Genomic DNA, 24,882 nt, shown 5'->3' with positions numbered 1-24,882 from the left:
ATTCTAGCCAGTCTGTAGGCCATAGAAAGGAAGACTGTGCCGCAAGGTGCTCCTCTCCTGGCAGGTGGGGACAGAGCTGCAGGGGGTCTGCCAGAAGAGGGCACCTGCAGGGTTTGCCTGGGAACTCGGCAGAGGGACTGTTCCTGGCTCCAGCATGCTGACCGTGGGGTTGGTTTCCCGCCTCTGAAGCCTCAAGCTCCCCTTTGCATGATGGGTTGCTGATGGCTCCCATCTCGGGAGCGGAATGTAGGGAGGCCCCATGAGCAGACTTGCTCAGGACAGACTGGGAGAGTGGCTGTTGCTTAAAGCAGCCCAGGGCCTGTCCCCCTGAAGAAGGTGCACATGTCCACGGGCCCCAGGTTTGGGGTCCTGCCTCCAGCCTCTGACAGTGACCCTGCTCCCGCCTTGACCCTAGTCCCTGTAGATAGGTGCTCTTCCTGGAGCTGTTCCTGCAGAGGGCACAGAAGCCCATCATGGTGGGACACAGGGTCACTAGGTCTTCATTGGCCAGTGGGCTGCCGGGCCTGTGTGCCCCGCCGGGAGTGCTGGAGGGTGGTGGTCATCGTGGTCCCCATGCCTCTCAGTGGCGGGATGTGTCCATGCAGCACATGGTGATGGTCAGCCGCTTCTGTGAGCAGCACTTCCTCCGTGAGGTGGATGACTTGCTGTGTGAAGATGTGGACATGACGTTCTGTGATCACATGGGCATGAAAATCCCGTCCTTCCTCTTTGGCATCCTGCACCCCAGTTTCTCCTGGATGTCCCATGAAGACTTCAGCTACCAGCAGTGGCCACAGTCCCAGGCCCACATCCTCAGAGACCAGGGTGACATTCACTACATAGGGACCTTTTTGGGGGGTTTGGGGGTGGAGGTTCACTGACTGACTTCGGCCTGTCACCAGGCGATGAGGGTCGACCTGGCCAATGGGATCAAGATTGTGTGGTGTGACAAGAGCCACTTGAACAGGTATCCGCCGGTACCACAAGCCCACCAAGGTGATATTCCTGGAGGACCTGTGGGACCCACGGTGGCTTTTTATGTCTGTTGTCCATTTGGATGTCTTCTTTGGAGAAACATCTGTTCATTTCTTCTGCTTATTTCTTGATTGGATTATTTGTTCTGTGGGTGTTGAGTTAGGTAGGTTCTATCTAGATTTTAGATACTAGCTCTTTATCTGATAGGTCATTTCCAAATATCTTCTCTCATTCTGTTGGTTGTCTTTTTGTTTTGTTGACAGTTTCCTTTGCTGTGCAAAAGCTTTCTATCTTGATGAAATACCAACAGTTTATTTTTACTTTTGTTTCCCTTGCCTTTGGAGACCTGTCTAGCAAGAAATTGCTGTGGCTGAGGTCAAAGAGGTTGCTACCTCTGTTCTTCTCAAGGATTTGGATGAATTCATGACTCAGCTGAGGACTTTCATTCATTTGGAGTCTATTTTTATGTATGGTATAAGGAAATGGTCTAGTTTCATTCTTCTGCATGTGGCTGTCCTGTGTTCCCAACACCATTTATTGAAGAGACTTTCTTTTTTCCATTGGATATTCTTTCCTGCTTTGTCAGAGATTAGTTGGCCATAAAGTTGAAGGTCCATTTCTGGGTTCTCTATTCTGTTCCATTGATCTATGCGTCTGTTTTTGTGCTGATACCATACCATCTTGATGATCACAGCTTTGTAATACAGCTTATGGTCATCTGCCTTGGTTGTAAATGGCTATTTTTGTGCTGATGCTTGTGAAATGTGGGCGCTCACTCAGTCTGGATGCACGTCCCATTGGGATTCCCCAGCGCCCCCCGGTGGGTCTGCACTTGTGCCCTCATCTGCCTGCACGGCGTCTTAGCGAGCATTCACTGAGTGCCTGCTGTGAGCTCCAACAGGGTGCAGAGCATGAGAGTGAGAACTAAGATACAGGATCCCTGCCCTCCTGGGACTTGCAGTGGCCCCATCCTTCTGCCTCACCCCATCTCCTGCCTCACTTCTTTCTTACTGTGCTGGAACTGATGTACAATTGGTACCGTTAAGCACGTTCCAGTGTCCAATTCAGTGGCAATAAATACACTCACTGTTCTGCGCCTGCCACCTTCGTCCATTATCACCACTTCTTCATCATCCCAAGCTGAACCTCTACCCATGAGACCTGAATCCCCCACTTCCCCTCCCCAACCCCAGCACCTCCTTCCACCTCTATGAGTTGGAGTATTCTCTGTCCCTCACTAGTGGGTCCTCCAGTATCAGTCGTGAGGGACTGGCTTATTTCATGAAGCACAATGGGCTCAAGTTTTGGACTTGGGCTCAAGAGCCTGGACCTGACGCACTTTTCCGCTGAAGGAATGGCTCAGCCCTTTCCTGTCTAAGCCAAGCCTCCTCAGTCCCCTCTGCGCCCCTCATTTTCCTCCTCAGCCTGAAGATGTTCCCCAGCCAATCTGCAGCTTTGACGATCAGTTCAGTCCAGATGTCAGGAACATACCCTGGGGGGCTCGGCCTCACCTACCTACTGTCCACATCAGGTGCCTGCACCCCGCCCCACCAGCTGGCCACCTGTTCCTCTCACAGATGTCCCCATCTCAGGAGAGGGAAACACCTAGTCCAGACCCTTGGATTCCTCTGTGACTTGCTGCTTTCTACCAACTCTCCCAGTAGTGAGGTGGCTACTGGAGGACATTCGGTGTCCAAACCATTTAAGGGCATATGTGACTCTCTGCTAGGGCAATGGATAAGAGTTGGGGCAAAGAGAAACCAAGCAGAATCATGGGAAGAAAGGCTGAGTGATGAGCTTTAGGGAACAAGGGCCTGGGAGCTCTGACCTATACCCGAGTCCCTGAGACACTGCTTGCGAGGGCTGGATTCCTGCTCAGGGATGACCAAAGAAGGCCCTAGGCTCACCCTCTGGTGATTGTTAGGCCCGGCAAATAGGAAGTGAAGGCCAAGGCAGAGTGCTAAGAGGCCTGGCTGGTGCGGAAGATGTATCCTGACACCCACGCACCCAGAGCCCTCCTCCCCATCTGCAAAGACTGGAGGTTTTGATTGTTTGTTTGTTTTTTCAGAAGGAGGGTAGTTTCCAGATATTTAAGGAAATCTCACCCAATCGACGGCTAATCACTACATTCACAGACCATACACTTCTGTGGCCACACACGACAAGGGATACAGATTTGATAAAATCAGTTCAGAAACATCACTAAGCCAACAGCAGAACTACAGTGAGAGGAGCAGCAGCAGTGAATCCTAGGGAGGGGAGGAACTGAATTTGACTTGCTACATTGCAGTATTCACAGTGGCCCAGATCCAAAGGCAGAGAGTCAGGTGGTGGTGACACAGAGAAGGAATGTATTTCAGTACAGCCGACACTGGAAAGCAGAGAACTGGCATGATCTCAAGGTGCTGAAAACACTCCTAGGCTTTCATGGGAGGAAAATCTCGGACAAAGGCTGGTGGGCAGGTGCAGGGTGTCATTAAAGTTCCAGTCAATCATTGTCTTGGGGTCCATCATGCAGGGTCTTGCTGGTGTCATGCAGTGGCTATTGCTTGAGGGGTCATTTTGGTGCCTGCCAGGTCTTTGACTTACCAGATGAGTCGGAAGGAGGGACGTCATCAGTTCGGAAGAACAGACGAAGGTCAGAGTGCAGGTGGGTAAAGGCCTCTTTCACTCCGAGAGCGGTGGAACTCTGAGCCTCTGCTACACACCTTGCCCTGCTCATCGCTTCTAGCTGCCTGGTCCTGAGTTCTGTCCTTTTAATGAACGGGTCGTCTAGTAAGTAACGTGTTTCCCTGAGTTCCGTGAGCCGCTCGAGCAGACTATTCAAACCTGAGGAGGAGGCTGTGGGGCCCTCCAATCTGTAGCCATAGCTCGGAAACACGGGTGACCCCTCTGCCCAGCCATGGGCTGACCACTAAGTTAACAGCACAGTGGTTCGCTGGCCATACATAGCACAGAACACAGACTGGACAAAGTTCAGAAAAGTCACTAAGCCAACAGCAGCAACCACAATGAGCAGCAGTAATGAAGCCTGGGGTGGGGAAGGTCTGATATTCGGGAAGCTTCCATGATACTATTCAGCATCACACCCTGGACTTGTCAGTGGGGTCACCTCCCCCGGCTGGGGGTCAGGTGGCTTCCTACATGTTCCACCTTCCCTCTGGGGCTCCCCCAGCCATGCACAGCCCTGTGCTGCTTCTCAGCAGAGGGAAGTTTTTACCAAGGTCCGGAAGATGGGATGGGTTTTACTGACTCCTCCAGCGCCCCCGCCCCCAACTCCCGGCCCAAGGCAGCAAGAGAGGGAACTTTTCTTCGACTCCTCTTAAGGTCCCTGGCTGGGTCTGGAACTTGACAAAGACAGATGAACAGGAGAAAAGCTGGCAAAGTGTATTGATTTTTCTGGTGGGAGCCTCACAAGAACGTGGAGACCGGCAGAGGCGATTGGAGCCGACAGTTCCACATTTTAGGCAAAGAAGCAATCAATGTGTGAAGAATTGAGAGACATGGGTTTGAGCTAGGGCTGGTATATGGTAAAAAAGTAACTAGAAGACAAATGTTAGTTTAACCAGGTTTTTTCCTACAGCCTTTGTGGCCCTAAATTCCTTGACTCTGGTGATCAGCATGTCCTCCTGATGATGTCTTAGAATATTTGGGGCGCCTGGGTGGCTCAGTGTGTTAAAGCCTCTGCCTTCGGCTCAGGTCATGATCCCAGGATCCTGGGATCGAGCCCCACATCGGGCTCTCTGCTCAGCGGGGAGCCTGCTTCCCCTCCCCTCTCTCTGCCTACTTCTCTGCTTTCTTGTACTTTCTCTCTCTGTCAAATAAATAAATAAAATCTTAAAAAAAAAAAAAAAGAATATAAATGAGGTTCAGTGGGGTGAGGTCCAGAGCTGATGACCAAGAAAGAATTCTTAAGACATCTTTGGTGCAAAATGGTGGTTTATTAAAGCATGGGGATAGGACCTGTGGGCAGAAAGAGCTGCTGCTCCGGGGCAGTGAGCAGTGGTCCATTATATGCTTGCAAGTTGGGAGGAGGTTAGGGATGTTGTAAGTCCCTAAGGAATTTTGGAAGCAAGGTTTCCAGGACCTCGAGGGAATAGCTGTTGTTGGGAAAAGTGTTATTCATTAACAGTAATAAAACCTGGGGCGCCTGGGTGGCTCAGTGGGTTGAGGCCTCTGCCTTCGGCTCAGGTCATGATCTCAGGTCCTGGGATCGAGCCCCGCATCGGGCTCTCCGCTCAGCAGGGAGCCTGCTTCTCTCCCTCTCTTTGCCTGACTCTGCCTACTTGTGATCTCTGTCAAATAAATAAACAAAATCTTAAAAAAAAAAGGTAATAAAACCTTTGTCATGTATATCTGTAGGCCATATGCTTGGGAATGATTGTTTTAAGGGCTTGTCAGTGGATAAGGAAATTTAATAATTTTTCTTCTGCTTCTGTTTTCCACATCACTCCCTTAGGTCTGGGGAGAGAAAGTGCCACATGAGAGTATTCTGACCTGCTTCAGGGAAGAAGGCTGATGGCTGGGAATGACAGACCTTCCTGCTTCTGCTCTATGCACAATTCTTTCAGTTTCTGTCTTGTATTTGTCAAGGTGCCATATTTGGACAGTGTGTCCTGATGCTCACTGGCCTGGTGCTGCACTCTGTCTCCTCCTAGTATCCAAGACATTGAATGCACTGCTGTGGAGACAGCCCAGCCCTGGGGCAGTCCCTTGTCCAGGGAGGCACCTGCCTCTAGGGGAAGGTTGCCTATGACTTCCCACATGGGTGCTCTGTTGCTAAGGTTGGCTGCCCCTCCTTGGGGAGAGTGTGCAGATCTTACTTCGAGAAACTGACTTCATTTCCTGCAAAGGTCTACCTGGTAGGGGGATCATACAGAACTTCTATTTTTAGTATTTTGGGGAAACCCATACTTTTTCCAGCATGGCTATGCCAACCAAGGTCAATTATGGATGACTTTACCTATAAACCAGAGATTTTTCAAGGTCCTCTCCAGCAGAGAACATGAGGAGAACATTTTCAAGGCCTTGCACAGTATACTAACCATAGGAACAAACTGGTAGCTCAGAAGCTATTGAAATGAAGAACTGGTTCTCATTCTTCCATTTCTGGCTAGTGTGCTGGTCTGTGGCTTGGTTCCTTCTCAGGCAGCTGGAAGATTGACCTCCCAGGTCGGCTGACACTGAGCTGGCTACTGTTTCCAGAAATTCTTTGGGATGTGGCTGGGTTTTCCCAACTGTGCACAGATCAAGTTGACGACCTTTGACAGTGGAGCCGCAGGTCTTCCAGGCTTGGTCCCTCCCACACCCCCAGCGGAGCCATCACACTGAGGGTTTAGGGGCGATGGGAGCTGCCCCAAGGCAAAACCACCCGAGATTCCTACTGTCCTGACCTGACCTTCAGATGCTCCTCAGTTACTTCTGAGCCTGTGGTGTTTTCCTGGAACCTGTCCTGGCTGTTTTTGGACGGCTCGTCCAGCAGCACCCTCACTTTCTGGGGGGCGGGGGTGTAGCTGGAATCTGCAGCGTGTTCTGCTGCCCCACCTGGATGGCTGTTTGAAGGCATGTCGTCTGGGCCATCTGAGGACCCTAGACCATGGGTCTGTGGCCCGGAGGGCTTCTGAGCAGAGCTTATGGGATGGGAGGGCTGCAAGGCACAGAGGCAGGTTTCCAGAAAGCTGTCTGGGGTCTCCAGCATCCTACAGTCTTTGAATCAAAGTCCTGAGATCTTTAAAATGCCAGCAATGTTACAGCATGAGCCAGAAAATCACATGTCTCTATGCACCCAACACCACCTGAGCTATAGGCCATTTCTTGCACTTGAGCTGAGTATAAAGGACTGGGAGTAGGAGCTTGAGGGGAGGTCCTGGGCCAGACTCTGTGTTTGGGGTCATAGGCCATCCAGACAAGCTTGTGCTGAGCCTGAGGAGGGGGCCTGTGTGGAGACCCCAGCTGCAGATACTGCTGTCTGCCGGTGCCCCCCCCACCTCCAGTCTGCCCCAGGGCACGTGCTGCGGGGGCAGCACCTGCACCCTCCTCTCTGCCCGAGGGCTCTCTCTCTGGCACCAGTCATGCCTCCCCCACCAGTCACTGCCAGCCTCCAGCCTGGGAGGGTGGGTACCCTGACGACCTCCAGCCCTGGGGACAGATCAGTGCAGGTGGGACATGGTCTCCCAGCAGGTCCCAGCGCCAGTCCCCCATGGTGCTCACTCTCCACCTGGGGGCTCACTGTGTCACGTGCTCCCTCAGCCTCCCCCGGCCCAACTCCTCCTCTGCTCAGGGACCACTCTCGGCCCAGGCTCTACACGCTGGGACTGGGAGCAAGTCTGGACCTTCCGGACTCGCACTTCCATGCCCATGACATCGGCACAAGCAAGCCTCACAGATTCGTCAGAGGAGACCCAGTGCAGGGAGATGCAGGCCGCTTCAAGGGGGATGCCAGATGACCCCAGAGGGAGCACAGAACATAGGGTCCATGGAGCCCAGTGTGGGGTGTGGGCACCCAGCCAAGGGGCATGGGGAATCCTGGTGAGGGTGGCCCTGGTAGGGGCAGGGGAGACCACAGAAGGGTTGCAGAAAAGGCAGGAGACAAGACAATAGGACAGAACCTCCCAGGGAGGTCGATGAAAGAGTCAGGGAATCACAGAGACACTTGGGAAAACTCGGAGGCCTTGGAGAGGTTGGCTGAAATGCTTTTATTTGGTCATAAAAGTTGTGTCACAAACCCCCAGTCGACATGGGATGATTTAGTCTTTGTTGCATCTAGGAATCAGGACATATGGGCCATTAGCACTCACACTGCAAGAAGTCTAGGATATATTAACTTTTCAACCCTTTTCAGGACTAGATTTTTCTAGAGGAGGTGCTAAGGAAGTGCTAAGTATGGGTCTCTCCATTCTTTAAAATTTTTTTGACAGACAGAGTTCACAAGTAGGCAGAGAGGCAGGCAGAGAGAGAGAGAGAGAGAGAGAGAGAGAAGCAGGCTCCCTGCTGAGCAGGGAGCCCGATGCGGGACTCGATCCCAGGACCCTGAGATCATGACCTGAGCCGAAGGCAGCGGCTTAACCCACTGAGCCCCCCAGGCGTCCCTCTCCATTCTTTTCTCTGTGCAACCGGGCTCTGTTTTCAGGAGTAGATTCCTGGTGCTCATCACCACTGCTAGCCCTGAGGACTGCCCCCTGTCACCTCCCACAGTGGACATGACCATGTGTGTTGGGGGAAGTGGTCACTGATGAGACCCCAGTGCTCAGCACAGAACAGGGACCCCAAATCTCCTGCGGAAGGGAAGAGGGGCACGAGGCGGGGAGGGAGTGAGGGGGAGGGGACAGAAATGATGGGAGCGGGAGGAGGGGAGAGTGAGGGGGGCTGGGAGGCAGGCCGGGAGGAGAAGGCGGGAGGGAGGGGGAGAGGGGAAGTGAGGAGAGGGGGGAGGAGGGAGGGGGAGGGCGGGAAGAGTGGAGGGAAGGAGAGAGTGAATAAATGAAGTACGGAGGAGGCAGTGGAAGAGCACAAGTCCGGTCCCTACATCCGGAGTCCTCATTTGGGGTGAGGTCCGAGGGCACCTCAGCTCAGGGCACGTCCATCTGTCCTCCCCGTGCTGACCTGACCTTTTCCCCTGGCCCCGCTGGGACCCTGGATCCCCTCCACCTCCTCAAACTCTCCTGAATGTTCCCAGGAGCAGGGTGGCAGGAGGGGCTCCTGGGTCCCGTGCCCAGATGACATTGGGACAGTAACTACAGGACACTGTGTCACGAGGACTGGGACCGTGGATCCCCTGCATCTTCTTGGGCACGAACGCTGTTCCATTCCCTGTTGTCTCCCCCGCGCTGTGCCGCACACTCCTGACGACCCATCTGTGAAACGGCCCGGGCGCCGGAGTTTCTGGAGCGGAGTCTGAGGCCGAGCGCTGCTAGGTGAGGGGAGCCCCAGCGGCCTGGGCTGGGCGTTGCTGACTGTTGTCCCAGACAAAGGTGCCCGACACCCTTCTCTCCAGGGGACCTGCATTAGACCTCTGGTTCTTCACATTCTCCCCAGGGCTGCTGGTCCCCAGATCAGACCCCTGCCTCTCTGGGGGTGCCCAGCGCGGCCTCCGTAAAGTTTCCTCTGCCAGCATCCTTCCCCGGGAGCGCCCGCATCCAGAGACGCACACGCTCCCCGTGCGCCTCTCCTCGCTCCTGGACTTGCACGCGTTTGGTCTAGTCCCTGCGAACACTGTGACTTGGAGCCTGTTGGGAGAAGAGTCAGGTGAAACTTTTCTCTGGCCTTGGGTTGTGACTGATGTGCTTGCCCTCTGTGGTGTGTCTTCCAGATTTCTGCATTTCCCTGGTTTCTGTGTGGGCCACAGGAGAAACCAGCTGTGTCCTGTCTGGGGTCCGGCTGTGGTGTCCCAGCAGGAACACAGGTCTCGAACCTGAGGTTGTGCCCATAATGCCTAAAGGGGCCTTGATGATTACATCTCATCTCTAATCCATCGGGGAGTCTTGATTTTGAATAAGGGAAATTCTAGTTCACATAAACACAGAAAGCCGAGTCCCCTTTGAAAATAGGTGGGCGGACACAAAGGCGCCTATTGAGGGATTCCACTTCCAGAAACCTCCAGAACACGTGCAGGAACAGAAAGAGAAAGCAGCTTGCCAGGCTGGGGAGCAATGGGCAGGGAGGGCTTGGGCTCAGGGTCTCCTTTGGGGAGGGAAATATCCTGCCGCGATGTTCTGTGGTGTGGTGGCACAGCGTTGAGAATGTACTTCAGGCTCATGATGTGTTCAAGTGGCAACAAGTAATTTTATGTAAAACAAACAATAAACAGTACACAGAACATGGAAAGATAAAATAACAGTATGTACCAGAGAGAAAGGATATACTGGTATGGGACAAAACATTCCTGCAGGCCGTCGGGGAGGGGATAACAGCGATAATTGTATGAGGAGCAGGGCTGTGGGCTCTGGATGTGGCTCTGGGAGCCCCACAGGAGCAGGAGTAGGGGCAGGGGTTGGAAGAGGAACAGGGACAGGAGCCTGGACAGATGCAAGAGCAGTAGCACAGGCTGGGGCAAGGGAAGGGGGCACTGCTCTGGTAGGGGCAGGGGAAGGGGCAGGGACAGCAGCAGAACCATAGCAGGAGCAGGAGCGGGGGCAGGGGCTGGGGGAGGGACAGGGGCAGGGACAGGCCCAGGCCCAGGCCCAGGCCCCAGCTCCTCCGGGACAGCGACAGCATCAGGCTCTCTGTAGGCAGGTGCCTTGTCCCCTGCTGGCTCCTGGTCTCCTGCTGAAGTCTCCCCAGGCACCAGCCCCCGGTCTGGAGCTGCAGGGGAAGTTGGGGCCGGCTCTGGCTCTTCAGAGCTAGACCGAGGTACCCAGGCCCCCACATTCCAGAGACAGCTCCCTGCCCAGCTCATTTTGTTGGAGATCCTGGAATGAAGAACATGTTTGTGGTCCTTTGCGGAGATAGAGCTTAGCCCAGGGCCTCCCAGAGAAGCTACAGCCAGGAAGGAAGCCTCACCGGGATGTCTCCCCAACTGCAATCCTCCAACTGGATGTTCTGAGCCCAGTCCTTGCTCTTGGTCACACACCAGCCTCTGGGGGCTCCTGCCTGTGGGGCCCAGCACCAGCCCATCCCCAGACACCCACATACACCCAGCTCTGGCCTTCTCACCCTCAGGCTCGGCCTCCATGGGCTCCGGGTCCTAGACCACAGTCTGGTGTGGTACCACCAGGGACAGTGGCCTGGGCAGTGTCAGAGGCCTTCCCAGGCAGTCCCCGGTCCCTGCTCCTGGAGAGCCCCCTACGGTCACTCCCTGTGTCAGGGAAATGGAGCAGGTATCTGCCAGCCTCCTTCCTCCGATGATGATCGCTGGTGTTCTGCAAAGACAGAGACCAGTAGCCACCCGGATGCGTCATGGCCCTGCCCGGCCATCTTCACCGCCCTCCTGCCCAGTCCCTCTGCTGCTCCCAAATCACACAGACCTGTGCGTGCACAGTCCCATGCCTGGGACAGGGACCTATACCTGCAGGACCCAAGATAAACCCTGGGGAGAAGCTCAGAGCCCCCCACATCCTGTATCACCCAGCCAGCCTTGACCTGGGGTGTGAATGTGACCTGACCACCAGGCATCTGACCCCTCGTCCACCTGCTCTTGAGTGGGGGGGGTGCACACCACATGAGCCTTCTTACACACACACACACACACACACACACACACACACACTCGGGGAGGGGACCTGGGGCTGCATAGTCGGATCAGAGCATATGGGACTTGGGGCTGGCTCTGGGCCTCATGGTGTCACCTTTCTATACTTCTGGCCAAATGAGCAGAGATGTCGGGGAGCCCTGATATGACATCCCCCACGAGGGATTGTATTTGCAAGGTGTGCTTTCCTCTGCCTGCAGCTTCCGGAGTTTGGGATGCAACACGCAAACATGTTCTTCTTTTGAGGATCTCTAAGGAAATGATCTCGGCAGGGGGCTGTGTCTGGAATGTGGGTGCCTGGTTACCCGGGTTCCAAATTCTGTTAGGCTCTGTTGTCAGGGAAGTGAGGTCACCACTGCCTGGGGATGCCTTATCTGACTTCCTCCCCACACCAGAGCCCCCTGAGGGCTCCCCTTCCCCAGCTGCTCAGTGCTCACCCTCTACCTCATGCCCTGTCCATATGGTGACATCCACACAGCCTCCCCACAGCCCCCACAAGGCCTGGGTGTGGACGATGTCCCCGCTGGGAGGGCACAGAGCTGGCTTCAGACCGGGCTCTTGCTCCTGCCCAGGACTGTGACTCTGGACAGACTGTGTGCCTCTCAGGGCCTCCCCAGGCTCCCCATCTGCACAGTGGGGTCTTCTGGCTTCTACTTCTAGGGACACCATCAGGGATAGGACCCCTACATATGTTCCTGTTATCACAGGAGGCTGGGACACGCACATGGCAATGCAAGTGGGGGGCTGGGCGGGGCATAGAACACTGCTTGGAGGGGCCTGGGTCTGCTCTGGGGTCCAGCCAAAGCCATCCGCCTTCTGCGTGTCTCCCGGCCCCTGTGGGAAGGTTGCAGTGAACTGATTCTGACCTTGTCCTCTTGTCACACAGACTTCCAGGGGCTCCCATTAGTTTTGGGCCCAGGTCCCAGGGCCTCGCCTGTGCCCGTGTGCTGGGCAGTCCCCACAGTGGTTCCTGGCATTCCTGAATCCTGGTCACACATCCGTGGCATTCTCTCCCCTCCAGCATGGATGGCCTGTGTGACTGTGCTCTCAGGAATAGAAGGGAGCACAATGATGTTGTTTCCAACCTGATGGAAGAAAGTCTGTAACTTCTCCTGGTTCCCTCTCTGTGTTCATTTTCTGTCTCTGTCTTCTCCGTGTGTCTCTGTGTCTCTCCCAGGAGCAGGATCTGTGGTCTCTGGGGGTGATGTGAGAAACCTCAGAGGCCTACCTCCTCCCCATTTCCCTCTCCTGTCCTGGTGCTTGGTTCCCTCTTAAGGCCTCCTCGCCCCGAGCAGAGCGCGGACTCTGGAACCTCTTCCAAATAGGGACCTTGAGGCCGCAACAAGGAGGGTCCTCAGCTTGGTCCCCAGGCCAGTCCTCCAGTGCTCTGCCATGCTCTGCAAACCGGGTCCTCAGCCCCACAAGCCCCCAGGCTGTCCTCTGCTCAGAAAGACCGAGGGAGAACAAACCATCTTCCCATGACTCGGAGCACGGTGGGTCGGGGTGAAGATCCAAGGCCAACAGACTTTGCTACAAGCCTGTGGGGCCCTAAGGACACCCCATCTCTACAATCCAATTGACAGACAAGTAAGGTGAGGCCTTTTGTGCTGTAGCCCTATCTGGACTTGGGGTATCTCTTCCTACTTCCAGTAGACCAGGATGGTGATGGGCCCCAGAGCCCAGACCCTGTCCCCTCCCAATAAACTGGAAACCCTCCTGGGTCCCTGGGGACCCCTGACCATCAGTCTGGCCTGTCCCTTGTCCCCATGCTATGGACCTGGGGTCCTGAGGCCCCCGCACCATTGCCCAGATGTCTCTGACCTCTTCTTCTTTCCCCTTTGTCACCCACCTCACTCCCAGGGTGTCTGCCCCTTCTGACCCCGGGCTGGGCAGTCAGAGTGGTGGTGGTGTGCGTAGGTGCACATTCCTCTACCTGTCTGAGGATGCTCAAGGTCATGTCCCCACATGGCATGGGGTGGGTAGCTATCTCTGCGGATCTGAGGGGCTCTCACCCCCAAAGCAAACCTCATGGGCCAGGATGGGAGACAGCCCCTCATGACTCCTGACTCTGGGGCTGAGGGGGCCTTACTCAGGCACGCAATGCCCATTGAACACAGGGACTTCAGAAAGAACACATGCCTGGCCCAAGTCCTGCCCTAGGATGGTGGCTGCCTTCCCCAGTGTTGGAGGAAGAGAGACATCTGCTTCTCTGGGTGGGGTCCTCTGACCCACGAGCAGGCCCTGAAAGGGCTCTAGTCCACCTCTAAAAGTGAATCAGCACTGAGTGGGTCAATCACTGTCCAAACACGAACAAGGACAATGTGCTAAGGAAGCACTGGAGGCGATCCTGTACAAATGGCCTGCGGCTGGCAGGGCTGGCAGCTTCAGTGCCCTCCAGAGGGCCCCTTTTCCCTGGATGGGAAATCTGGAGTCTCTGTCCTTAGAGCATCCTTCCTGCTGGTTTCAGGACCAAGAGAGAGATTGTGGTGTGGCTTAGAAGGCTTAGAAGGCTCCACCCCTGCCTCCCTCCTTCTGCACACATCACTGCTCCCCAAGAAGCAGGGGCTGCTGCTCTCACATGCCCCATGCAAGGCTGGTTTAAAGCACTCATTCCCTAAAAGGCCCAGCCTCTCTGGCGCTGTTACATGCACAGTGACCACAGCTGCCTTGCTGGGCCAGGAGTCCCAGGAGGGCTCTCCTTTCCCAGGATCAGGGTTCGTAGTCCTGGCCAGAGGAAGAAGTCCCATCTCTCCTCTTCTAGAGAAGGTGAATTCCTGGGCCAAGTGGCCTTCAGGTGCCTGGGGACATGGGAGTCTCCTGGAGAGAAGGGTGACAGGTACACCTGTCTGAGAAAACAATGAGCACCACCCCTCCCAGGCCGCAGGTGCCCCCATCACCTAGCAGTGCTTGTACTCAGACTCACCCCAGGAAATTCTGGCATGATTTTTCACAGATACATTTTCAGGAGTGTTCAGTACAGTGGTGGTGGAGAGAGCAGGGAATGCACCAATAATAATGCCCAAGGAGATGGATAGTGGCTCAGTCGGTTAAGCTGCGGACTCGATTTTGGCTCAGGATGTGATCTCACAGTGTGGGATCAAGCTCCATGTAGGGTCTGTATTCAGTGCAGTGTGGGCTCACGATTCTCTTTTCCCCCTTCTGCCTCTCTCACCACTCTCATGCCGTGCTCTCTCTCACTCTCTAAAATAAATTAATAAAATCTTTATAAAAAGGGAATCTTACAGAATGTACTTTTAAAAAATTATAAAAAATCCTAGCATTGATTTGGCCATTTTTAACATTTTCAGTATAAAGTCCAATAGTGTTAAGTATATTTACACTGCTGTGACAAATATCTTGAGAATATTTCATCATACAAATCTGAAATTCTGTTCCCATTGTTTTATGTTTTTCATGTAGAAGGCATATTTATTTATTTATTTATGTTCAGTGAGCCGTCATACAGTACAACATTAGTCTTTGATGTAGTGTTCAATGATTCATTAGTTGCCTGTAACACCCAGTGCTCATCACAACGTGTGTCCTCCTGAATACCTTTCACCCTGTCACCCCATTCCCCTCCCCTCTGTAACCCTCAGTTTGGTTCCCAGAGTCCAGAGTCTCTCATGGGTTGTCTCCCTCTCTGATTTCTTCCCATTCAGTTTTCCCTCCCTTTGCCTGTAGTCCTCCACACTATTCCCCACGTTCCGCATATGAGTGAAACCATATGGAAATTGTTCTTCTCTGCCTGTCTTATTTCCTTCAGCATAATCCCCTCCATATTAATGCAGATGGTATTCATCCTTTCTGATGGTTGAGGAATATTCCATTGTATATATGAACCACATCTTCTTTATCCATTGATGTATTGAAGGTCATCTCAGCTCCTTCTACAGTTCGGCTATTGTGGACATAGCTGCTGTGAACATTGGGGTGCAGGTGCCCTTCTTTTCACTATGTATCTTAGAGGTAAATACCCAGTAGTGAAATTGCTAGGTGGTAGAGTAGTTCTATTTTTAACATCTTGAGGAACCTCCATACTGTTTTCCAGAGTGGCTGCATCAGCTTGCTTTCCCACCAATAGTGAAGGAGGGTTCCCCTTTCTCCACAGCCTCGCCAACATCTGTCATTTCGTGACTTGTTAATTTGGGCCATTCTGACCGGTGTAAAGTTGTATCTCATTGTGGTTTTGTTTTGTATTTTCCTGATGGCAAGTGCTGTTGAACGTGTTACCATGTATCTGTTAGCCATTATTTCTTTTTTGGGTGTTGAGTTTGGGAAGTTCTTTATAGACCTGGGATACCAGCCCTGTATATGATAGGTCATTTCCAAACATCTCCCATTCCATGGGTTGCCTCTTTGTTTTGTTGACTGTTACCTTTGATGTGCAGAAATAGTTTATCTTCACAAAGTCCCAATGGTTCATTTTTGCTTTTGTTTCCCTTGGCTTTGCTGATGTGTCTAGGAAGAAGTTGCTGTGGCTGATGTGGAAGAGGTGACTGCCTATGTTCTCCTCTAGGATTTTGATGGATTGCTGTCTCACATTGAGGTCTTCCATCCATTTTGAGTTTATCTTTGTGTGTGATGTAAGAGAATGGTTGAGTTTCAATCTTCTGCATCTGGTTGTCCAATTTTCCCAGCACCATTAATTGGAGAGACTGTCTTTTTTCCATTGGATATTCATTACTGCTTTTGTCAAAAATGAGTTGACCATAGAGTTGAGGGTCCATTTCTGGAGTCTCTATTCTGTTCCATTGATCTATGTGTCTGTTTTTGTGTGAATACCATGCTGTCACAGCTTTGTAATATAGCCTCAAGTCAGGCATTGTGATGCCCCCAGCTTTGGTTTTCTTTTTCAACATTTCTCTGGCTGTGTGGGGTCTTTTCTGTTTCCAAATGAATTTTAGGATGGTTTGTTCCAGCTCTATGAAAAATGCCAATGGTATTTTAACAGGGATGGGGTTGAAAGTGTAGATTGCTCTGGGCAGCATAGACATTTTAGCTATGTTTATTCTTCTGATCCATGAACATGGAATGGTTTTCCATCTTTTCGTGTCTTCCTCTATGTCTTTTGTAAGTGTTCTGTAGTTTCTATAGATCCTTTGCCTCTTTGATTAGGTGTATTCCAAGAATTCTTACAGTTTTTGGTGCTGTTGTAAATGGAGTCATTTCCCTAATTTCTCTTTCTATGGTTCCATTCTTAGTGTATAGAAAAGCAACAGTTTTCTGTGCATTGATTTTGTATCCTGATACATTACTGAATTGCTATATGACCTCTAGTAATTTGGGAGTGGAGTCTTTTGGGTTTTTCACACAAAGTGTCATGTCATCTGCAAAGAGAGAGTTTGACTTCTTTGCCAATTTGAATGCCTTTTATTTCTTTTTGTAGTCTGATTGCTGAGGCTAGGACTTCTAGTCCTATGTTGAACAACAGTGGTGACAGTGGACATCCCTCTTGTGTTCTTGATCCTAAGGAAAAAGCCCTCAGCTTTTCCCCATTGAGAATGGTATTCAATGTGGGCTTTTCATAGATGGTTTTTATGAAACTGGAATGTCTCCCCTATCTCTACACTTCGGATAGTTTTAATCAGGAAATGGTGCTGTATTTTGTCAAATGCTCTTTCTGCATTAATTGAGAGGATCCTATGGCTCTTTTCTTTTCTTTTTACTAATGTGTTCTATCATGTTGATTGATTAGCAAATGTTGAACCACACACTTGCATCCCAGGAATAAATTCCAGCTGGTCATGATGGATAATTCTTTTAATGTACTGTTGGATCCTATTGGCTGGGATCTTGTTGAGTATTTTGGCATCCATTTTCATCAGGGATATTGGCCTGCAATTCTCCTTTTGTATGTGGTCTTTGCCTGGTTTTGGGATCAAGGTAATGCTGGCCTCATAGAACAAGTTTGGAAGTTTTCCTTCTGTTTCTATTTTTTGAAACAGCTTCAGAAGAATGGGTATTATTTTTTCTTTGAATGACAGCCTTGCTGGATAAGGTATCCTTGGCCACATGTTCTTCTCATTTAGTATCCTAAATAAGTCCTGCCAGCCCTTTCTGGTTTGCCATGTCTCTGTGGACAGGTCTGACATTATTCTGATGTTCCTCCCTCTATCAAGCCATAAGAAATCTTTTCCCCCTGGCTGCTTTCTGTATTGCTTTCTTGGTTCCAAGATTTGCAAGTTTTCCATTTTGAATTCTAATAGTGTATTTATAGACTACTTAATATTTTATTTGTATACCCTCATATTATCTGTGAATAGTCACAATTATCCCCTCAATTTTTTTTTTTTTTTTAGATTTTATTTATTTGTTTGACAGACGAAGATCACAAGCAGCCACAGAGGCAGGCAAAGAGAGAGAGAGAGAGAGAGAGAGAGGAGGAAGCAGGCCCCCACTGAGCAGAGAGCCCAATATGGGGCTGGATCCCAGGACCCTGGGATCATGACCTGAGTTGAAGGCAGAGGCTTTAACCCACTGAGCCACCCAGGTGTCCCATCCCCTCAATTCTTATTCTTTTAGTTTCTCTTGCCTTACAACACTTGGTGGATTCTCCAATACAATGTTGACTAGAGTAGCATTGTTTGAAGATTTTAATATACCTTTCTCAATATATGATAGAAAAAGCTGAGGAAACATTGATAACAAATGTGACCTCATTGATATATATGAAACACTACACATTAAATACAGAATACATTATTTTCAAATGGTCCTAGGATATTTACCCAAGTAGAGGAAATGTTGGGTCATGAAGCAAGTCTACACATTTTAAAGCCTGAAATTAACTAGATTATATTCTTAGACCACAGGGGAATTGAGCTATAGTCACAATGAAAAGAACAGCAGGAAATCTCTCAATGTTTAAAAATTAAATGTAGCTTTGCTACATATCCTAAGGGTCCCAGAAAGAATCACAAGGGAAATTCTCAACCTTTCCTACATCAGAGCTCACAGACAATGACACTCTATCTGCAAAGAACAGTGTAATAAGCTAGACAGGAGTTGAGCCTTAAGTCAGAGTTCTGCCTGCCCCAGTCACACCTTGCAGCCTTGGCCTGTTGTCCCCCAATAGCCGCCCTTTTTGGTAGCCCTGAGCTAAGGGGGACAACATGGCCATATGGAAATGGGAAGCTTCCCACTCCTAGTGATGATGGTGCCCCCCCACCCAGGCTGCCCTTTCTGGTGGCCCTGAGCTAAGAGTGACAACATGGCCGTGTGGAAATGGGAAGCTCCACACCCCTAGTGATGACGGTGTTATTGTATTGTCCTCACCAGCCCAACAGCACATTTTCTCAGTGCAATATGATAAAACAGCAGGTTCTTGACCTTCCTTAAGGGTTGAAAATCATCTTGGGAGTCATGTATTGGAAATATGGATTCAACATGTGTTCTTTCTTCCAGAAAAGAAATAGACCAAAATAGTAATGATGGCTCCTTGAGCACCTGTCTTGAGAGCCAGCACACTGGCTCTTTATGGAATTCTCCCTTACACTTCCAAACTATGATGTAGATATTATCAGTCACATTTTCTAGATGGTTAGACAGTGGCTCAGAGATGATTCGAGTCACAGAGGATTTGAGTGTCAGAAACCTAAGTGGGATCCCCAAACTGACTCCAAATCACTTGTTATTCCATACACGGTACCATTTCCCTCTTATCTCTTGTCTTCTCGATCTGGAAACATCTCAAGTCTCAGGATTTTCTTGTTGTGCGGTCAACTGGAATGAATTCAGCTGGCCTTTTTACCTCTGCCCATCATGATGATTAAGCATGGAAGACCTGTAAATAAGATACTCAAATATCCCTAGGAATAGAGACATTATAATGCTTTTCTGATATTAAACTTACTGAAAGAACTATCTTTTTAAAATTGATTCAGGTTGGTATATTCAGAGTGTGTTGTAAGACAGGTCAGAAATAGTATTTTAAAACTCTCGGCTCAGCCTCTTCTACAAAGTGAGACAATGCTTATAAACATTGCTAAACTATTCCCTTACCCACGATTACTTACTTCCCAAACATCATAGTGTTTATATGGTATGACTATGACTTAATATTAGTCAATATCTGCAGGGAAAGAACTAAGACAGTGTATCCAAGCTTTAGGGGGACTTCATGTTTAAATTAGTGTTGGTACAATGAGCTACTCTGTTTTATTTTGTAGTCCAAGGGAATGGTGCCAGACATCTCTAAGATGTTGGGAGGTTCTAAAATTCTGACTTTAAATTATCTGTGTGCTTCAGAGATTTGGGCAGAAGAAAGAGAGAAGCCCAGCTTCTGTGAACACCTCTGTTACCCGTGTTGACCATGGAATAGGTAACCTCCTGTAGGCATCATTTTGATCTCTTTGTAGTATTGTTAAAGGTGCTTTTGTCTCTGGTTCCTCTATTTAGTAGTAATTAGAATGATAATGGAAATTTTTGTCTTTTACCATCAGTGGGCCCAGATTCTGGGGTCCCAGGGAAGCTATCCTTTAACATTTTACCAAGCTCAAAATGCCTGGGCAAAACCTCAGAGCATGGGCCCTATCTCTGCCCCAAGAACATGATGTACATCTGCTCTGAGAAGAAAAAGATCACCCAAAAAATGCCATTGCAAACATAAAGATAAGAAAAACAAAAGAACCTCCCCCGCTCCCATAAGATTAAAGTCATACTGACTTGCACATACTGAAAACAAGAAAAAATCTGTAACTTTCTGGAATGTTCTTCCTCATGATGATGTGTAACTCTGTAAAACAAAACAGAATGAATATAGAAATCTGCCTCAAATTTTCCTCCCTTGTAAAGACTGTGTCTCCTAGACAGCTGTCTCGACATGGGTTTGAATAAAACTCTCTTCCTTTCTCTCTGAAATGTTTAAAAGGGTTTGTTCCTTTAGTGTTGACAGTAACAATATGATTTCTTTTTAAGTGAAAAATCACTGTTCCTGGTTCACAACTTCAACAACACAGAAGGGTGGCTGTTGTTCATTCTGGAGCTTCCCTGCAGAACCAAGCATATGTATATATTTTCTGGCACAAATGGGCTCATTCTAGAAGGATGCTTGGAAGCACTATCCACTCTGTTGGTGAGACCAGAAGGTTAAACTCCTCGGCTTAGAGTATTACTTTTTGGGTCTTAAAATTGCCTTGGAAATTTGGGAAACCATTGCATCCCCCCCCACCCTAAGATTTTATTTAATATTTGAGAGAGAGAGAGACACCTGAGAGAGAGAGAACACAAGCAGGGGGAGTGGGAGAGGGAGAAGGAGGCTTCCCACTGAGCAGGGAGCCAGATTGGGGGGGGGGGCTATCAGAGTACCCTGATCATGACCTAAGCTGAAGGCAGAGGCTTAATGACTGAGCCACTCAAGTGCCCCAACCATTGCATTTCCTAAAGCCCAAGCCTGGGAACGTCTGAGAGAAGCTGACCTTGTCAGGAGCCAGGAACAGCTCTGTAGGCAGGGCTGGTGCAGGAAGGGAGGGGGGAGGCATCTGGGGGTGGTCTGCATCCAGGGGTGTCCCCGGAAAGGGGACACTGGGGAGGGGTGGCCCTGTCCACAACACGCCCGTGTCTGCCCAGTGGGGGCAGGTGTTTGATCGAGGAGGCACTGCCTCTGGGAGTATGTGCAAAAGCAGGAAGGTGTGGGCAGTAAGGGTCAGTCACCTGGTACAGGCAGGCTAAGGCATCCAAAGAGCTCAGCACGTGGGGGTGGAGCTGCATCCTCTGTGGGCGGACCCAGAGTTTGCCTTAGGATATAGAGGCGGGGCAGGCAAAGGGATGCTGGGAGAAATCCTGGGTGGAGGTCCTGGCTTGGTGAGTGCTGGATGTGCGCTGACATGGTGATCCCTGGAGTAGGGTCCTCCAAGGGTGCATGAAGCAAGTTCATTGTGGGGATTCAGATGGGTTATCTTTTTCCCTTGGAAGTCTCTTCTGCCTGATGTCCAACATCTGGCCCTATCTCCCACACCCCTGAACTCCAGGGCGCCTGCTCACCCAGGCTTTTGTGGGATAGGTTGTGGACATTTCAGGGTTTCCCATGTTCCTCAGGAAGAGCGCATGTAAAGCCAGCACACAGTCCCCAACTTCAGTGGGATGCCTCCTGTCCCCTGGCACAGTGCAGGACCTTGAGCAGCATGCCGAGTTCAGCAGCGTGTCCCCTGTTTCCATGCCCCACAGGTGTGGCACCGACAAGCCCCAGAACAGTTCCCCAGCTTCAGCATTTTGTGCCCTGTCCGTGGGGTTGGTGGTAATGGACTGTCAGGGTTGTTCACAAGGGTCCTCCTGGTTCCTGCCTGCCCCCCTTCCCCCAGGCACAGGTGTGGTGCTAACAAGCCTCAGAGTCATCCCCCAGCTTCAGCATTGTGCCCCGCATTCCCCAGGGGTGGTGGTAATTGGCTGTCAGGATCCCCCTGGAGGGTCCTCCATGCTCCTTCCCCTTCCCCTACTGGGCACAGGTGTGGCAGTAACAGCCCCAGAGCCATCCCCCAATTTTAGCATTGTGCCCCATTCCCCAGGGGATGGTGGTAATGGGGTGTCAGGATCCTGCAGGAGGGTCCTCCGGGTGGGGGCTTGGAAGCTAGAGGAAACCAGACCCCAGTCAAGTTGCATGAGGAACATGTGAGTTGAGGTATTCATTTGGAAGGATAATTCTGCTTTTCCAAAAAAGACAAAGTCATTGGTCTACTTTAGAATGTTGATAATTACTACTTAAGAAGTAAGTGTGTGTCCCCCCCCCAAAAAGAAAGAAAGAAAGAAAGAAAGAAAGAAAGAAAGAAAGAAAGAAAGAAAGAAAACGAACAAGCATGTGTTTTCGCTTCTCCCAGGAACAGAAGCAGGTGTGCTGGCCTTAGGTCAGAGGTGCCTTCTTATCCCCACCTGACAACAATTCTTTGATCTGCCTCCACGAGACCCGAAGTTTTGAACAACAGCATCTGAGTCACACAGCCCATCACAGGACATCAGTGTTCCAAGAAAGCAACAGGTACATCGGGCGCAGTGTCACTTATGTGTCGGGGCTGGAGGTAAAGCTTCTTTTTAACCCAAAATCTCCTGGGCTTTTCTCTTTTCTCTAGTTGAGCCATGAAGTAAAACCGAAGTAGCTGTCAGCATGGTGGATTCGGTGCAACAGTTCCTTAGTGTCCCTGCAGGTAGCACATCACAGGGAATACCATTTGCTCTGCTCATTTACTACTTACCAAATGTAATCTGAAACCCCTGTTTCCTAGGAAATCACTTGTATCAGAGAAGGAAGATGAGATTTACTCTTTGTGTGTTTTTTACATCTAATTTGATCCTTCATCTAACAGTGTTTATTCACTTGGGCCTGGGGTATGGTTGAATGGCCAACATCTAGAGTTAGGTTGCTTTTTGTGGCCAGATAGAGACATGGATGATGTCTTGTCATTTATGAAAGGTGATGTTTCATAACTGATTAGTGTTTTTTGGCACAAGAGTTCCAATTAAGGTAGAGGGAAAATTCAAAGTAATTCAGAGTAGGCTTTTACCGTTTAAAAGTAAAGCTTGACTTTCTAGCTTGACTCAATGTACCACCTAGATATTTTGATGTGCCCTATTTTCTCTGTAGTTTCTTTGGTGGTGGAGTCAGAAGGAGAGTCTTTGGGAATTCTCCCGGATAGAGGCAGGCTGGTGGTGTCAAGGGGCTTGGCAGACTTTACCCTGGAGTGAATTCTGGAACTGCTTGCCTGATGCTGGGTGAGTCAGCTTATCCCGCAGAGTTTGTTTCTCCTCATGAAATTGCTGGAGGTAATATCTATGGAAAGGCTTTTTACACAGAAACTTTTGGGTTAATAAAAAGCAACTCACAATGAGGTGATTTGGGCTGGATTATTATGCAAATAATAGTTTCATAACACCCCATCATAGGCTAGGGTATTCTATTGCCTGAGGACCTCAGAAGTCTACAATGAAAGACTCAGATCTTTCATGTTCCATTGATATGTGATTGACAGTTTGCCTAGGTAGGAAGGTAAGTGGCGAGAAATACGACACATTTGTGAAAGACTTGGGCCAGTGTAATTCTGACAAGAGGGGGCATTCCTTGAGCTTTGCAGCAGTTCCAGGTCTGGGTAGAGCTCAGGAGTCCTAGAGGAGAGTGGAGTGTGTTCTGCAGGAGGGTGTGGGTAGGGCTGGCTCCAGGGGTGGCCATGTGTCCCCTGTGTGACAGGGGTCGTGAGCAGGTTCCTGGCTGAGGACAGGTGGGGTCTGGGTGGAGAACTGGCACCTTCTTGTGTGCCAGCAGCCTCAGCCAACACACACGAGCTCTCCATCTGTCCTGTCACTCCTGTTCGGACTGCTCTGTGTTGCCAGCCCGAGACATTGGTTTGGGCTTCTTTCTTTGAGTGTGTGTGAAGTTTCAAAGCCTAGATGATGAAATGACGGGTCATCAGAACCTCTGTTCCTCTTGTATTTTCTGCTCTCCTCTAAGTCACTGCAGTGAGTCATACATGCCAGGGGAAGGGGTGATCTGTGCATTGTTATTTCTGGTTTCAGTTAAACAATGGGAAACAAATCTTCTGATATATTAAAAGGTTTCTTTGTGAGTGTTCATGTTTTCCTCTTCTGTGAACCACATTACAATATTAGAAAATATTTTTTAAAGTAAAACACAGACATGGAGCTCTAACAGGGCAGAGTGGCCGTTATGCGGAGCACAAATGGAGACGGAGTGTAGGTTGTTGAGTAGCTCCAGGAGTGACTTGTGCTCCCAGAGAACATTTATCCTTCCTCGTGGGGGGAGGGGTGACTTCTTACTTGGTGGCCCATCTGGGGCCTGAAACCTCACCAACGAGCCATTGCGACTTGACCTGGGGAACTGATGAAGAAAACAGAATGAACCCTGGAGGGCGCCTGCATCCTCTGGACTCGGACAATTCCACGGAGCAAAGGAGTTCATCACCTGTGAGGCGTGTCAGGATCCCTGAGGGTCTGGGCTTTGCTTCCTGTGAGGAGGCTGTATCTTCATCCTTATCCGAACCAGAGCCATGCTGTCTGGTTGTGGAGACCCCAAGCTTTATGGGACCACGTCATCGTTATTCTTGTTATTTTAAGCAAGCAATATAGACATTGACTTTGAGATCCAAGTATCAAAAGGGAAAACACAAGGTCAGATATATATATATATGAGGACTGAACTTGTGGCCCCTCTCATTAGTGTGGGCGATGTTGGGCTGCCCATATGAGAAGAACATGGAGCTCTCTTTGGATAGAAGGGTGCCGTGCACACGCAGTGCTTTATTTTCTCCTTTCCCTTATTGCTCTGAAGGGAAAATGGAGTGGTGACTGGAGCTTGGTTTCTGATCTGAAAGAATGGGAGTCAAGAGATTTGAAAGAGCAGTGTTCATAATGACGTCATGTTCTATGCCCAGTGATTGAGGGTTCGAAGCTTTGGCTTGGAAGCGGTCGTATTCAGGGAGGAGGTGGTCTGAGTTTCGTGCACCCAGAGTCACTCGGCTGGTCTGCCTCATTAGACCTTTTCCTGCCTTTTGAAGGGCAACTTGACGGTGAGTTGAAGCCCTCGGGCACTGGAGGAATGCTCTGGGAGGCACCCCTGGGGGGGGGGGCAGTGTGGACAAACCCAGGGGATTCCAGAGCTGACGACGAACACGTTTCTGAGGCTAGAGATGGCTTCTCTGTGAGCAGCGTTTCACTGGGGAGGAAAGCCGTCTCCGTGTCTTAGGAGTCACAATGTCAGCAGGTGTGAACCTGGCAGG

General features: G+C 50.3%; 1 pseudogene; it reads left to right on the top strand.

The window, feature by feature from the left end:
• The first annotated feature begins 473 nt into the window (after window positions 1-473).
• On the top strand, window positions 474-7,421 carry LOC131838238 (histo-blood group ABO system transferase 1-like; annotated as a pseudogene).
• The last annotated feature ends 17,461 nt before the right edge of the window (window positions 7,422-24,882 follow it).

Source organism: Mustela lutreola, chromosome 8 (assembly GCF_030435805.1).
Source record: "Mustela lutreola isolate mMusLut2 chromosome 8, mMusLut2.pri, whole genome shotgun sequence".
Classification (NCBI taxonomy): Eukaryota; Metazoa; Chordata; class Mammalia; order Carnivora; family Mustelidae; genus Mustela; species Mustela lutreola.
The sequence above is the reverse complement of the archived record's forward strand: the minus strand, read 5'-3'. Positions and strand labels throughout refer to the sequence as shown.